Source organism: Ambystoma mexicanum, chromosome 8, assembly GCF_040938575.1.
Source record: "Ambystoma mexicanum isolate Mex_15411 chromosome 8, UKY_AmexF1_1, whole genome shotgun sequence".
Classification (NCBI taxonomy): Eukaryota; Metazoa; Chordata; class Amphibia; order Caudata; family Ambystomatidae; genus Ambystoma; species Ambystoma mexicanum.
Window position 1 is genome coordinate 181,243,137 of NC_090929.1, and position 16,462 is coordinate 181,259,598.

A 16,462-nucleotide genomic window follows, 5' to 3' on the forward strand; every position below is an offset into this window, starting at 1 on the left:
CAGTTCACGACACCGACAAGTGGCCTGCAGGCATATTAATTATTCGTGTGTACGGAGGTCACAACGGCCAGAGTTTTACTCAGAATGTCATTCGGCCTCCATTTTGATGTTCAGGGTGACTCCCATATAACAAGCGAACCTAAAATGGCGGCTTAATCCAAGATGGCGGCTTACATTACTTTCTCTAAGTTCAAGACCTTGCCGTGGAGTTTGCTCGCATATGATGTTTAGACAATTTGGCGTAGGCCAATACACATACAATTGTTGCGATAGGAGGCATAACATTGTTTCAATTCCGACAGGTCTTCCCCAGGTGTGAATATGCACATAAGGCCTGTCAAATAGCTATTGTGCCACAAAAGACCCAAGGCACCCATTAATTAATGCATGGCTATTAGTTTCTGTGCCATCAAATGCCTGTTCACCAAATACTGTGTACATAATGATTGCATATCAGTTACTGTGTGTGGACGATTGCATATTGGTTACGGTGTCCCATGCGTCGCCTCCTTACTACTGTGCATGTTATGCATGCATCCTTATACATTACTATGCCACATGCTGAGCGGCCACTCATAACTGTGCATACAATGTCTCACATTCATAACTGTGGAACTGAATGCCTACCCATCAGCAGAGCCGGCCTTAGGGGAGGGTGTGCCGGGCGACTTCCTGGGGCGTCACGCCCTCCCAGGGCACCATTAGCCCCCAACCACGCCAGCTCGGGCGACAATTCTGGCAGCTGACAATGAACCATGTCTCCAGACCTTATATAGCTATCTAGTTAGAACCTTGGCAGGTTCTAGGTTACCCAGGTTACAGGTAAACATGTAATGCTTGGTGAGCGGTAACATGGCAGCAGAGTCAACAGGTGACCATATGAAATGTATACAAAGGTAAACATGTGTTACAACAGATTATGTACAAAGGTAAACATATGGTACAGCAAATTATATTCAAAGGTAAATATGTACAGACAGATTCAAAACATAACACTGAGGAAGCAAGCTGGACTATATATATTCATCGGTTGTGTGGGGTCAAAGGGTTATAGGACAGTCATCTAACAAGTTCAGCTTCACAGGAGCTACTAGCTCAGGTATCCAACTGGAAGATATGCATACACTAGTTGTGAATAGCTAGATCCCTAATGGTTTAAAGGGGAGGGGAGTTCTGTGTTACTTTTAACATGTATATATTTCTTTGGGTGTCTGGTTGTTAACAGCGTTATAGTTTAGGAAAATGGCTTCACAGAATACTCCATGTTCTACAAATCCCTTTCATACATTTGCAAGTTCTTCTTAAGGGGGGATATGGGGTATGGTAGCAGGCAAGAAGTATCTAAAATTCATTTCATGGAATGTGAATGGCCCTAATAACCCGATCAAAAAGACACAAGATCTTAGTTATATAGGGAGTTTGGGCGCTGATGTGGCCTTGCTTCAAGAAACACAAGATGACACAAAATGAATCTGATGAACTTAGCATAGGCTGGGTGGGACAAATATTTTCATCTCCGTTTAATTCTCACTCTAGAGGAGTTACCATTTTACTGTGCAAAAATATACCTGCTTTAGCAATTTCCAAGAAAAATCTTTAAGTTTCATAAATGCTGGCCCACAATTCTCATTTATCATGTTCTTCAGATCCTGTGCTAGCCAAACACCAAGATGGTTTAGCTTGTTTTGGGCACCAACAAAATCCATAGCCCTCCACAACCTCTCTGCAATACTGTGACATTACAGGCATGGCCTCAGATTTCGACCAGTTAATTTGATAACCTGTAATGTCACAGTATTGCAGAGAGGTTGTGGAGGGCTATGGATTTTGTTGGTGCCCAAAACAAGCTAAACCATCTTGGTGTTTGGCTAGCACAGGATCTGAAGAACATGATGAATGAGAATTGTGGGCCAGCATTTATGAAACTTAAAGATGATTTGGATATATGGTCTGCATTGAAGCTGTCTCTTTGGCTCAAAGTTAATGAGGTTAAGATGACTGCCATGCCTAAACTTACTTACTTGCTGGCAATGATTCTCCTGTCCTATAGAAAATCCCATCTTAAGGGACTAGATAGGGTGCTACAGTGCTTTCTTTGGGATGGGAAGCCCCCCAGACTGGCGTTGTGGAAAGTGCAATGGATGGTTAGTGAAGGAGGTCTCAATGTACCTAGCTTTGAAATGTACCAATCATTAATTCATATATTACCTTTTTTGGAGGACAACCCGGATGAATGCTCAATAACCGAGGCAAGAAAGTTGGTGCCATTACCTCCCAGTCCTATGCCTACAACAATAACAAAGGGCAATTACAAGAGTGAACTTTCTGAATTATTGAGATGGTGTCGGAATAATATTTCACAAAGGTTGGGCTCAGATACCTATCTGTCTGGGAAGGGGTCATTGTGGTTCAACCCCACCATATCTGTGAATGGGAAGTCACTGTATTGGCCTTACTGGCTGGCACACAGCCGGCAAAATAGTTCAGTTGGTCGAGCGCTGGCTGCTGCAATCTTTGTGTGATCTGCCGGTCGCAGGTTTGAATCCCGTCAAGGCCAACTCAGCTTTTCATCCTTCCAAGGTTGATAAATGAGTACCAACTTTGGTTGGGATGATAAATGTATGTAAGTATGTTCTCTGGAAAGTGCTTTGGCTTAAGGCGCTATATAAATAACAAATCATTATCATTACCTGACGGTATTGACAAGATAGAGGGTTTCATTTTGGATGGGAGGTGGCCATCTTTTGGGATGCTAAAGGAGATGAAGGGTATGGACGGTTGTTCATTTGGTGAATATAAAATCCTGAGGAGAACTGTTTCTAAGACGTGTAAAACTGTTTCTAAGGAGTGCCCAAGCAATGATCTAGGGAAAATCTTGTTACGAATTGGTGAAGAGAGTCATACAGCCTCAGCAGTGTATTCCTTATTCCACAACACAGGGCAACACAACCCGGGTTTATTGTCAAAATGGTCTGAAGCATTAAGTCAGGAAATACCTGAAGCAGATTGGGATGAATTTGGTGGGAATATTACATTGTCTTCCCTGAATTGGGGGGGGGGGGACAGAACACAACCGATCAAGATTTTGAACAGGGTTTACTTGATGCCAGTTAGTATGTTCAATAGAGGTCTCTGTGATTCTGAATTATTCTGGGGGTGCGGGCACAGCAAGGGTACTCTTGAACATATGCTATGGGCATGTTCCAAAATCAATAACTTCTTGACAGATGTTACATGTTCCATTCAAAAAGTCCTGCAAGTGAACCTGGATTACACTTTTGACACTCTCATTCTGGGCAGTGACACACAATTGGATGAGCTGTTCTTTGTGCAGAAATGCTTTGTGTTCAGCGCGGCTGCAATGGCGAAAGAATTGATCTTGAAAGGTTGCAAGAAGTGTATCCTTTATGATATTTGGTTTCCTCTTCTGCAGGCTGAAGGGGGCATGTGACATGCTCTGTGTTTCTTTATTTCTTTGTACATTTGTAAATAACTTTAATAAACATGTTAATTACAAAAAAAAACATGCTTCCCTTACTTGCCCATCAGTTACTGGGCCACGTAATGCCCACCCATCCATTTCTGTGTACATAATTTCTGTTCCTCAGTCTTCCCCCTCTTAGCACTTACTCTTATCATCTGTTCCCGTGACTTTTGATAGCAGCTTGTCTGTCTCCCCTCCTCCCCTCCTTGTTCTTCTCCCTCCCCCCACCCCTCCTTTTTAAATTTGTCGCTGACAAATTTGCACAGTAGCATGTCTTGTTCATCTCCTTCTCTCCACTCATATCCCCCCGTCCCCTCCTCCCACCCCTCCTCTTGTTTACCTCCTGCACTACCTCAATTGTCGTCAGACATAGTAATGTTACTGCTTGCTTTGTTCTCCTTCTTCTCCTTTCCCTCTTGCCTTATTTGTTCTATGCACTTGCACTATCCGAAATGTGGACAGGCCTATTACGATAGTTATTTTTCACATTCTGTATTGTTTCAAGGACTTTAACTGAATGTAACTGTATTTTCCTATGTTCCCTCCCTCCTTTGAAACACATTGTGTATAGGTGCTATATAAATAAACAATCAATCAATCAATCAAACCCTGCAGAGGTTGACCACCCATCATTACATCTGGCTGAAGAAAGCACAGCTCTCAGAAGCAACCTAATGTCGTGGAATACAAGGCCTTTCCTGGTAGGGTTAGTGACAAGTGATGAACACACCAATCATGGCAGCCATCCAGCCGCTGCATCACCTGATTTCCGGATCGAGGCATTGTGTTAGCCACTCCCTAACTCCTGTACCCTCTTCCTCACCCCCTCTCTTTCCCTCTCATACTTAAAGGCTACCTTGTCTGTACTGATGATTGTGTGCCAGTGTTTACAGGTGGCAGAAAGGTCTCACATACTCTGTAAAGGTCTCCCTCCTGGGATGACCGTTCCACTGGATGCAGCACACATCGGGTGTGATTCACTGGATAACAGTATCCTTCAACATGTGTGCATATCATCCCTCAGAGCAGTTTTATTTATTGGCCTGTACCCCACACCTCACGTTGCAGTCTCGGTTAATCCCACAGCAGTCTTAATCATTGGGGTGTACCCCGCACCTCACATCGCAGTCTTGGTTATTCCCAGAGCAACCCAATGCATTGGTGTGTACCCCACATCTCACATTGCAGTCTCGGTCACTCCCAAAGCAGCCCTATTCATTGGAGTGTACCCCACAACTCACATTGCAGTCTCAGTTAATCTCAGAGCAGCTCTATTCATTGGTGTGACCCCCACACCTCATATTGGGTAATGGGGGCAAGGGATGTCTTGCTTGTATGATAACTGTGTGAACTGGGGGATGTGAACCTCACAACACAGTGCACTGTCACATTCATTGAGTGTAAGATTGACCTTTTGGAGAAGTATTGCTCATTTGGTGTGAGTCTCACACTGCAGAGCCTAGACTCCTTCACTGATTGTGTCCTACTGCTGGGAGCTCATTGAACGCATTGGCGGTGAGTCTCACTCCTGGCAAAGCTGACCAAATCATTGTGTTTACACACCTAAAAACCCAGTGTCATTGACTGTGTATGAGTCTCACACGCTAAAACAGTTTCCCTTACTGCAGTGAAGGGCACATCTTGGAGTATCATCTCAATAACTGCATGTGTGTCTCACAACCTGGTGGACGGAGTTAATCATTTGATCCGCCTCACATCTAGAAGAGCAGTCTCACTCACAGGGTGAGACTCTTACCATGGAGCAAAGTCCCACTCAATGAGTGTGAGTCTCAAATCTACGAGCGCAGTCTCACTCATTAGGTATGGACCAGATAACCTAGAGCAACCCTCACTCATTGAGGGGAGCCTCGTACTCTCATGCATACTCTCATACATTACATGTGTGTTTGGCATCTTGTTGCTCAGCCTCACACCTAACTTTGAGGAAAGGACACACGCTGCTGTGTATCTCAGACCTGAGAGGACCGTCTCACTCATTAGGTGCAAAGCCCGCCCTATGAACATAGTCCCGCATTGTGTGTGGGGTGAGGACACACATCTTACTCCATGAATGTGCAGTTCAGAGTGAGTGAGCAGCACAGTACGCGCTCAATTATAATATGTGAGTCTCACAACCGAGTGCACAGTTTAGTCACCGGGTGAAGCTCTCACCTGGTAGCACAGTCTCACACACAGTGACAGTGTCTAATCTTGGAGCACAGTCTAACACACCAGGTGTGAGCTTGACCTCTCACAGCACGCTTAGACTCATTGGGGTGTGTCCCACTTCCTAAAGCCCATGTTCACTCATTGTGCCTAAGTTTCAGACCTGGAAGCACAAACTACCTTATTGAATTTGAGCCTCATGGCTACATTTTCTCAGGATGCCACACTATGCTGCAAATGTCCTATCTTGAACCACCGTTTCACATATTTGTGTATGTGTTTCTGAGCAAAATCCCAGTCATTGTGTGCATTTTATCCTTGAAGCACGGTCTCACGCATTTAGGTTGAAGCTCAAACTCTGACACACTATGTCACGCATGTTGTGTGGCTTTCACTCACGGGAACAGTCTCATTCACTGGTTCTACTTCAAACTGACATTCAGTCATTGTGAGGCGCACTCCTTGCAGCACACACTCACGAGTACATTTCACAACTGGGAAGAATCATAATATTGTAAAACATTATTATTTGGTTAAACACTCGTGTGGACTCTCATGTTTAGCTCCCTCTCATATCTGGTCTCTTTGTGTGCGTAGGTGCAAACACGTATATGGGAGAGGTCAGTTTGCATCTCCTGCCCCAGTCTCTATGCATAATCTTGATGATCACTTTCCATGGTGGCATGGGTATACCAGGATGTTCCTGATCTACCCTTTAGACACTAGCCTAGAACCATGTGACCACCTTTATATTCACTCCCGAGGAAGCATGCTCAACCAATCAGGTGGCTAGGAACACTGGTAGAATCTACCATTGAACCCTATAATTATCCCAGCCACGTGCACCCATTCCCCGGGTGATGCCATTTTTTCATACCCTCCCCCTGAACCCTTTCCTCGTCCTCAGTCCCTGCAACATCTAACGCCCCCTACATCAACCCCACTCTCTCCTCTAACTTACCTTCTGGCCTTCCTCTTCTGTACTCCATCAACATCTAAACCCCCCTGCCGTTTGTGCCGCCCGACTATAGAAATAGAAAGGTTGCCTTTGGCCCTTTTCTATTTACTATTGTGGTGGCCACCTTTGTTTTGTTTTTGACAGGTGATTGGGCACGTGGCATGCGTACCGAGGTTGTCCCCCCTAAAAACAATCCCTTTTTCACTATTGTCACCCCCAGATGAGTCCCCGGGCTGCAAACAGGTATTGTCCCTCCGTTCAGGTGTATACAGAGCTAGAAACGACCCACCGGCCCAAGTTAGGCTCTTGCTTCGCTCAAGCCTATATAGGCTCGCGATGTCAGGCAGTTCTTGTATGGCTCTGTATGTCCCCGAATTTGGGGTGATAGCTAAAATGAAGATACGCTCAGTGATCCTTTAACAGGGCATACAATTAAAACTTCCCTGTGGATAAGTTCTGATAGGGTCCCATTAAAATTAAGGCACCTCAACTGAGAAGTGCCAATGATGTCCCACTAAGAGTATAGGATCCCTGTGTAGAAGTGTTCATAAGCTCCCATTAAAGTGTAACAATCCTGAAACGTTCAAGGAGTAGCTTCACTGCACCAAAGTGCTTGCATTATCCCATCAAAATATGTCAGCCTTTCTAAGATGTGTCAGTACTGTCCCGTTAATACCATGCAATAATCCTTTATTCTGTGCTTGTTGACCACCATAATAGTCAAGTGTCAAAGCACTGTTGAAACGTGCCAGCATCCTCCTATGAAAGTATTGCAGTCTTTTTCAGATGCAACATACCGTATGATATGATATGATAGGTTATTTATAACGCGCTCAATACCCAGAGGTTTCTAAGTGCGGACCCGGGGATCGAAGCTGTGTTGCTCTGTGTCGTCTTGCTTTCAAGGCGAGCATGTTGCCCCTGAGCTATCCTCCCGAGACAATGGTACCATCACATGTGAAGAAATCAGGCTGAGAAATGTCAATACTGTCCCGGTTGTGATTTTATCGAAAATAATTCGATGGATGGAGAATACATTGTTAAAAAAAAACAAGTTACTGATCGATTTGCCGCAGTTTTATTTGGGGGAGACCCCGCACCTCCCCCCTTAACCACCTAACATGTTTTATTCACCTAAACTCACCCCCACATATATTTGGGGAAAAATCTGATCAAAAAAATTAAATGAATTCTCCTTCGATAAATTCTCCTGCAGCAAAATCCACTGTTACCTACTGTCCCAACAGAAATACAGCACCCTTGCTGACAAGTGCTAGTAATATTGAATTAATAACACATCTGCTTTGTTGAGAATTGTAATATCTCATTATAAACACCAGGACATGTTATCCTTAAGGGTAAAGCTTACAACTGTTCATTTCTCGCAGCATGTTTTGCGATATGTTTAGCACTTGCCTTGACAGCGTTTAGCACTTTACCAGATTAAGCTGATGAGGATGATGGTGACGGCTCTGCCACGCAGTGACATACCTGTGCAAGGTAGTGTAGTGCAGCTCTGCTGGGAAGCTTTCCTGTTGCCCCATTAAGAAGGACTGCAGTCCTTTTCAGAACTGGAAGGGCTGTCCCATCAAAACTAGAGCAGCCTCCCCGAGAAGTATTGCTATTCTTCCATTCGGAGTAAAGAGGCAGGCACTGTCCTAAAAAGCACACACCGGCCTCTGTTGAGAATTCTCGGTACTGCCCCAAAGCAGTATACAGGCCTGTCTGATAATTACTAGTATTTTCCCATTAAAAAGTATGACATCTCTACTCAAAACGGCTGGTACTGTCACACAGAAAGCCTTGCAGGATACAATCAACAAGAGGCATTCATATGTGTAAAGTAAGCCAGTAGCCTGCAGAGAGGAGCCACGACTGCCCCATTAGAAGCATAGCAGACCTGCTGTGAAGGGCTCAGAAGTGTGAGGGTTCTTCCAAAAATAAGATCCCCGTTGAGAAATTCTGGGAATATTCCTTTTTGAAGTGCAAAGTCAGTACAGTCAGTTCTTTCCATCTTTACTGAAACTGCCCCCTCGCATACATAATTAAAAACAAATGTACAGAACACATCGCCATATCCACGTTAACCTACAAAAGTAAGATGCATAGCCTTTTACAATGCAGGCTATCCATGCCACTGAATGCCCGCCCACCCATCAATGTCTTCCTCTTTTGCCTTTTCGATCCCCCAATCTTTCTCCTCCCATCCCTTTCTATATCAGCTAAGCTTCCAACCTCCTGTTTCTTACTTCCTCATTCCCTTGCTTGGTTCCCCTTAGCACTTCAACCCCTCTCTGTATGTTTTCATCCGTCTCCCTCGCTAAGCCACCCATTCAGACTCTTCCCCAGGCGTTCCTTCTCTGTGCTCCTTTCATTTGCGCTACGTTTTGAGACTCTGGCACTGTCTGTTCGCAGTCATTGTGTGCTCAGTCCCCATAATTGGTGCTTGTCTAGGAAAGTCTTCGAAATCTTTTTGCCAATGAAAAGTTTTAGAACGCTTTGTAGGAAAGAAAATGTATTCATTGATAGTAACCGACTACAATTTCTTGTTGTGGCCAGTCCACATGCATGTTAGTTGTGCAGAAAAGTCTTAGAATTCTAAGGCAGCAGGAAAAGAGCGCCTGCTACCTTTTTCTGAAATATTTTCAAGGAACTTGGGGTTGTTCACCCTGAGTTACCTGGGGGCAACCAGACGTGGACTCCCTGTTCATTGTGCCCAGAGAGGCACAGCTTCACCTCACTGATGAGGCCCAACAAGGCTGAAACACGTGTATGGGGTTGCTGTTGGTACACTTGTTCAGAGAGGAATTGCCATAGCATTTTGGTGCTGGACTGCCCATTGGGCAGGACAAAGACTGATATGCAAATGGATATTTCCCATCTGTGAAAGGTACAGTGAGCAAAAAGAATGTGCTGCAAACTCTCAGAACAGGTTATCATGCCGTGTTCAGAACAGGTTATCATGCCATGTTCTTTCTGGAGAGGAGCGACTGCTACCTTTCTCTGAAATTACGTTCAATAGCTGTAATCGAGTATGTTGTTGGTTTGTGACTAGTCTGCGTGCTTGTTGCTTGCATAGAAAAGTCCTAGAATTCCTTTCAGGCAAGAGGAGAATATTTTCAGCGGCTGTAACTGAGTGCACCATCACAGTACAAGAGAGGAGAGCACCCCAGTGATGACCGTGCGTGATGTAATGAATAAGCCATTGCTTCAACTGAGATTCAGAACAGGAAAACAGAATTATGTGGCGGCAGTAGCAGGCAGGAAACTAGGTGCGGAGTCTGTACCTAAGGGCACCATCTTTGTGTGGCGAGGACACGCAATCACTGGTTCTGTAGAATAATCAAATAATTATTTTCAACAATAAACAATCTTTCTAGGCAAGAGAGTGCATTTAGTGTCTGTAACTGAGTGTGTTGAATTTTTGTGGCCTGTCCAACTACTTTGGATAGAAACACTGTCTCACTGTGTTGGCTTGTAAGTATATGTTGCACACGTATAAATGTTTAGGGTAACATAGCTAATATAAATAATTGAGGTAATACAGCCAATATGTGTTTCGACCCACTGATTCAATCTTTAGGCTGTACACACATTGTTACACCATTAGGATGTATTTATACATCAAATATACAAAATAAAAACATTGATTGTACAAATAAAAGAAATCGCATCATGAATCCATCAAGAGGAAACAAGAAAATGAATGGAAAACACAAAATAGGCCAAAGAAGTCTCCATGGATACAAATAAAGAAAAATTAAGGGAGACAAAAAAGAACAAAACTTATAAGAACACATTAATATAAATGTTCTGTGGGTACATTTAAGGCCTAAGGCAGAACCCCGCTACAAATAAAAACTTCATTTCAGCAGTCACCCAAAAATGGCTGTGCTTTTGTCTTCTGGGCACATGTGGAGCGAGAGTCGAACACAGCCACCCCACGGATGGCTGTATTTTATTTTCTTTCACATGAATCCAGAGAAAATAGCTTAATCCCAAAATGGCTCTGTACTGCTATTCTGTCATTTAAAAACTCAAGTCTGCACAAGAAAAGGATCTGTATTCCAGACGGCATCGCACTAGTGCCTCCTTTCCTTTTAAACAACACACAGTGTTGTGCTATTAAAACAGAGCCCTGCCTGGGTACTTTTTAAAAAAAATATTTTATTTTGTTTGGTTTATTTGCACACCTTTAAAATATTTTGTTTACACAGAACAAAAATAAATACGCAAAAAGTAAAAATAAAAGAGACAGTAGTTCATTTACAAAAGCTCAATCAATTTTCTTCTCAATGGTTTTCCTCATTGCTTTAGCATCAAGTATCCTTTCTATTCTGTTTTTGTTATTCCACTAGGTTCTATTGCAAGTTGCTGAACAATTGTTTCCAAAGAAAACATCAATGCAAATGTCAGCTTATTGTTTGTTTGATTGAAGCACACTTGCCACTAGTCTTCAGCGGTCAATGAACAATTATCTGCTATCAACGTACCCAGGTGTTTAGTTCTTTCTATTGTCAAGGCTGTGCAGAACAGCATCAAATGTTTTAGGGTTTCATTCTGTTTGTTACAGAGCCTACACTTAAGGTCCATATCTGAATGCTTATCCCATCGACTTTGTACTTCTTTAGTTCTAAATTGATTCAGCTGACATTTCATCGGGAGAGTTCTTCGATATCTATCTGGAAATGTATCCAGATATTTAGGAATCATGTTTAGGGCTTTAGTCTCTTGTGGCAAGTTTTGCATGATTTTATGTTTCATTCTTAAATCCCCTGTAACGATCCAGTCTTGGACCCAAAGTTTTGTCTTAACTGAATCAGGGTTATTTTCTAGAGTAGCTTTGTTGGTAGTAAGATTATCCAAGATTCTCTTGCAGAGTTCCACCCATAGTGTGAGAATGTTAATATTTATCTCCACTACTTGGGTCTTGTAAAATATTAAGTTGCGGGGGGTCAATTTTTCATGATCATCTTGCAATACATTGTTAACATGTTCCATGAAATTCTAGCATTTATTGATAGCAGACCCAAATCATATCGCATACACAATGTAGGTGTTCCCCTATTGAGTCACATATTTTTAGTTCAGAAGTGGCCCAGATTGCCGATGGACATCCCAGGGCACATTCAGCCCCATAAATCATTGCTGGAACTGCCTTTTGTCTATAAACATTTTGTACAGGTTTCAGAGAGAATCTACCAAATTTTTTATTTAGGACTGCGGCTTGTACCGCAAGCTGCTGACATTTTGACTTAACAAGAAACACCTCATTTAGACAGTCGAAAGACTTTACTCTGACATCAACTAATATAAAAGGGACTATTGATTATTATTTCCAGAAATCTGCACAAGAAAATTTAAATGGACCTATGCCACATTCTTTAAAACTTTTAAATCAAAATATCAACTTAAAACGGAGAACAGTGGATCTGAACTACTCATCCCAGTTATGGAACTTTCAAGGACCCCAAATCATCTGTTGAGCTTGGCTCAGAATCTACAACCACATGAGGAAAGATTAAACAGTGGTATCGAGAGGGGACACGGTCGTGTCTGATGGAATTTTACTAGATCAACCGGTGCAAATACCAAGTATGACACAGGGAAACAAGAATCATGACCCTAATGATGGTGATTCCTCTCTCTCGGCTTTAAATTTTGTTCTAAATTCCTTGGTGAAGGTTTTTGACCTTCTAAAAAGAGATGTGCAGACCCATACAGGGATTTTAATGGAAATGACAAAGGATATTGAACAACTTGAATTTTCAGTCGTAGGCCAAAATAATGTAATAAATTGTTCAGTTCTGCCCATGATGATAAAGATGGAAGATGGCTTCACAAAGTATAGTGGAGACCTAATGGAAATTAAGCACCAAATGACTTCTCTAATGAGGGAGAATAAGGAGATCAAGGATTTGTTATTGCAAATGAATGAAAGAAATGTATCGACTTCTTCATTAAACCAAGATCTAGCAATTGAAACAAAAGACTTACAGGGTAATTCATAGAATTTCGCAGAAAACTGTCGCAAGCGGCTGGCGCAGAGTGTCTGCGTGCGATTGTCTGCGCCAGGCACGTGCGCTAAAACCGATTTCCGCGCACAGCGTATTCATGGATTTCAGGCTCCCAAACCAGCCGTGGCGCAGAGTATCGCAGCGACCCTGCAGCAGCGCCAGTAACGCCCCCAAGAACGCCCTCGCGCAAGGGAAAGCCATCAAAATCGCTAAATCATCGCAAAGGGCTGCGCTAACCCTGGACCAGTCTACAGGGCTGCCAAACAAGGAACGCAAAGCGGGTAACGTGCATATCAGGGGTACGCGTGAAGTCATACACGCGATTAGCCAGGGTACGTGTATTACAGGGGTACGCGGGAAGTTCTACACGCGGTTGGCCAGGGTACGTGTATTACAGGGGTGTGCGGGAAGTTCTACACGCGATTCGGCTGGGTACGTGTATTACAGGGGTGCGCGGTAATTCTCACATGCGATTTGGCCAGGTACGTGTATTACAGGGGTGCGCGGGAATTATCACACGCGATTTGGCCTGGTACGTGTATTATAGGGGTGCGTGGGAAGTTCTACACGCGATTGGCCAGGGTACGTGTATTACAGGGGGGCGCGGGAATTCTCACATGCGATTTGGCCAGGTACGAGTATTACAGGGGTGTACGGGAAGTTCTACACGCGATTCGGCTGGGTACGTGTATTACAGGGGTGCGCGGGAATTATCACACGCGATTTGGCCAGGTACGTGTATTACAGGGGTGCGTGGGAAGTTCTACACGCGATTGGCCAGGGTACGTGAATTACAGGGGTGCGCGGGAATTATCACACGCGATTTGGCTTGGTACGTGTATTACAGGGGTGCGTGGGAAGTTCTACACGTGATTGGCCAGGGTACGTGTATTACAGGGGTGTGCGGGAAGTTCTACACGCGATTCGGCTGGGTACGTGTATTACAGGGGCGCGCGGGAATTCTCACATGCGATTTGGCCAGGTACGTGTATTACAGGGGTGCGCTGGAATTATCACACGCGATTTGGCCCGGTACGTGTATTACACGGGTGTGCGGGAATTATCACACGCAATTAGGCTGGGTGGGTCCTCACAGGTGTTCCCTGTACACCCTCCACGGCCCCTGCAGGCAGCCCACAAAACAGGGGACTACCCTGCACACCTGCTCATGTCCCCCTGCACCCCCACCCCCCAGCAGTGCAGGGGCAGCCTCCACCAGGCCCCCACTCATGTCCCCTATCACCCCCACCCCCCCGCCACCAGGGGCACCCTCCACCAGGCCCCCACCCATGTCCCCTATCACCCCCACCCCCCAGCCACCAGGGGCACCCTCCACCAGGCCCCCACCCATGTCTCCCAACACCCCCACCCCCCAGCATCCAGGGGCACCCTCCACCAGGCCCCCACCCATGTCCCCTATCACCCCCACCCCCCAGCAGTGCAGGGGCACCCTCCACCAGGCCCCCACTCATGTCTCCCACCACCCCCACCCCCCAGCCACCAGGGGCACCCTCCACCAGGCCCCCACTCATGTCCCCTATCACCCCCACCCCCCAGCAGTGCAGGGGCACCCTCCACCAGGCCCCCACTCATGTCTCCCACCACCCCCACCCCCCCGCCACCAGGGGCACCCTCCACCAGGCCCCCACCCATGTCTCCCACCACCCCCACCCCCCAGCAGTGCAGGGGCAGCCTCCACCAGGCCCCCACTCATGTCCCCTATCACCCCCACCCCCCAGCAGTGCAGGGGCACCCTCCACCAGGCCCCCACTCATGTCTCCCACCACCCCCACCCCCCAGCCACCAGGGGCACCCTCCACCAGGCCCCCACTCATGTCCCCTATCACCCCCACCCCCCCGCCACCAGGGGCACCCTCCACCAGGCCCCCACCCATGTCCCCTATCACCCCCACCCCCCAGCAGTGCAGGGGCACCCTCCACCAGGCCCCCACCCATGTCCCCTATCACCCCCACCCCCCAGCCACAGGGGGCACCCTCCACCAGGCCCCCACTCATGTCCCCTATCACCCCCACCCCTCCGCCACCAGGGGCACCCTCCACCAGGCCCCCACCCATGTCCCCTATCACCCCCACCACCCCGCCACCAGGGGCACCCTCCACCAGGCCCCCACCCATGTCCCCTATCACCCCCACCGCCCAGCAGTGCAGGGGCACCCTCCACCAGGCCCCCACTCATGTCTCCCACCACCCCCACCCCCCAGCCACCAGGGGCACCCTCCACCAGGCCCCCACTCATGTCCCCTATCACCCCCACCCCCCCGCCACCAGGGGCACCCTCCACCAGGCCCCCACCCATGTCCCCTATCACCCCCACCCCCCCCGCCACCAGGGGCACCCTCCACCAGGCCCCCACCCATGTCCCCTATCACCCCCACCCCCCAGCAGTGCAGGGGCACCCTCCACCAGGCCCCCACTCATGTCTCCCACCACCCCCACCCCCCAGCCACCAGGGGCACCCTCCACCAGGCCCCCACTCATGTCCCCTATGACTCCCACCCCCCAGCAGTGCAGGGGCACCCTCCACCAGGCCCCCACTCATGTCTCCCACCACCCCCCCCCGCCACCAGGGGCACCCTCCACCAGGCCCCCACCCATGTCTCCCACCACCCCCACCCCCCAGCAGTGCAGGGGCAGCCTCCACCAGGCCCCCACTCATGTCCCCTATCACCCCCACCCCCCCGCCACCAGGGGCACCCTCCACCAGGCCCCCACCCATGTCCCCTATCACCCCCACCCCCCAGCCACCAGGGGCACCCTCCACCAGGCCCCCACTCATGTCCCCTATCACCCCCACCCCCCAGCAGTGCAGGGGCACCCTCCACCAGGCCCCCACTCATGTCTCCCACCACCCCCACCCCCCCGCCACAGGGGCACCCTCCACCAGGCCCCCACCCATGTCTCCCACCACCCCCACCCCCCAGCAGTGCAGGGGCAGACTCCACCAGGCCCCCACTCATGTCCCCTATCACCCCCACCCCCCCGCCACCAGGGGCACCCTCCACCAGGCCCCCACCCATGTCCCCTATCACCCCCACCCCCCAGCCACCAGGGGCACCCTCCACCAGGCCCCCACCCATGTCTCCCAACACCCCCACCCCCCAGCATCCAGGGGCACCCTCCACCAGGCCCCCACCCATGTCTCCCACCACCCCCACCCCCCCGCCACCAGGGGCACCCTCCACCAGGCCCCCACCCATGTCTCCCACCACCCCCACCCCCCAGCAGTGCAGGGGCAGCCTCCACCAGGCCCCCACTCATGTCCCCTATCACCCCCACCCCCCAGCCACCAGGGTCACCCTCCACCAGGCCCCCACTCATGTCACCCACCACCCCCACACCCCAGCCACCAGGGTCACCCTCCACCAGGCCCCCACTCATGTCTCCCACCACCCCCACACCCCAGCAGTGCAGGGGCACCCTCCACCAGGCCCCCACTCATGTCTCCCACCACCCCCACCCCCCAGCCACCAGGGGCATCCTCCACCAGGCCCCCACTCATGTCCCCTATCACCCCCACCCCCCCGCCACCAGGGGCACCCTCCACCAGGCCCCCACCCATTTCCCCTATCACCCCCACCCCCCCGCCACCAGGGGCACCCTCCACCAGGCCCCCACCCATGTCCCCTATCACCCCCACCCCCCAGCAGTGCAGGGGCACCCTCCACCAGGCCCCCACTCATGTCTCCCACCACCCCCACCCCCCAGCCACCAGGGGCACCCTCCACCAGGCCCCCACTCATGTCCCCTATCACCCCCACCCCCCCCCGCCACCAGGGGCACCCTCCACCAGGCCCCCACCCATGTCCCCTATCACCC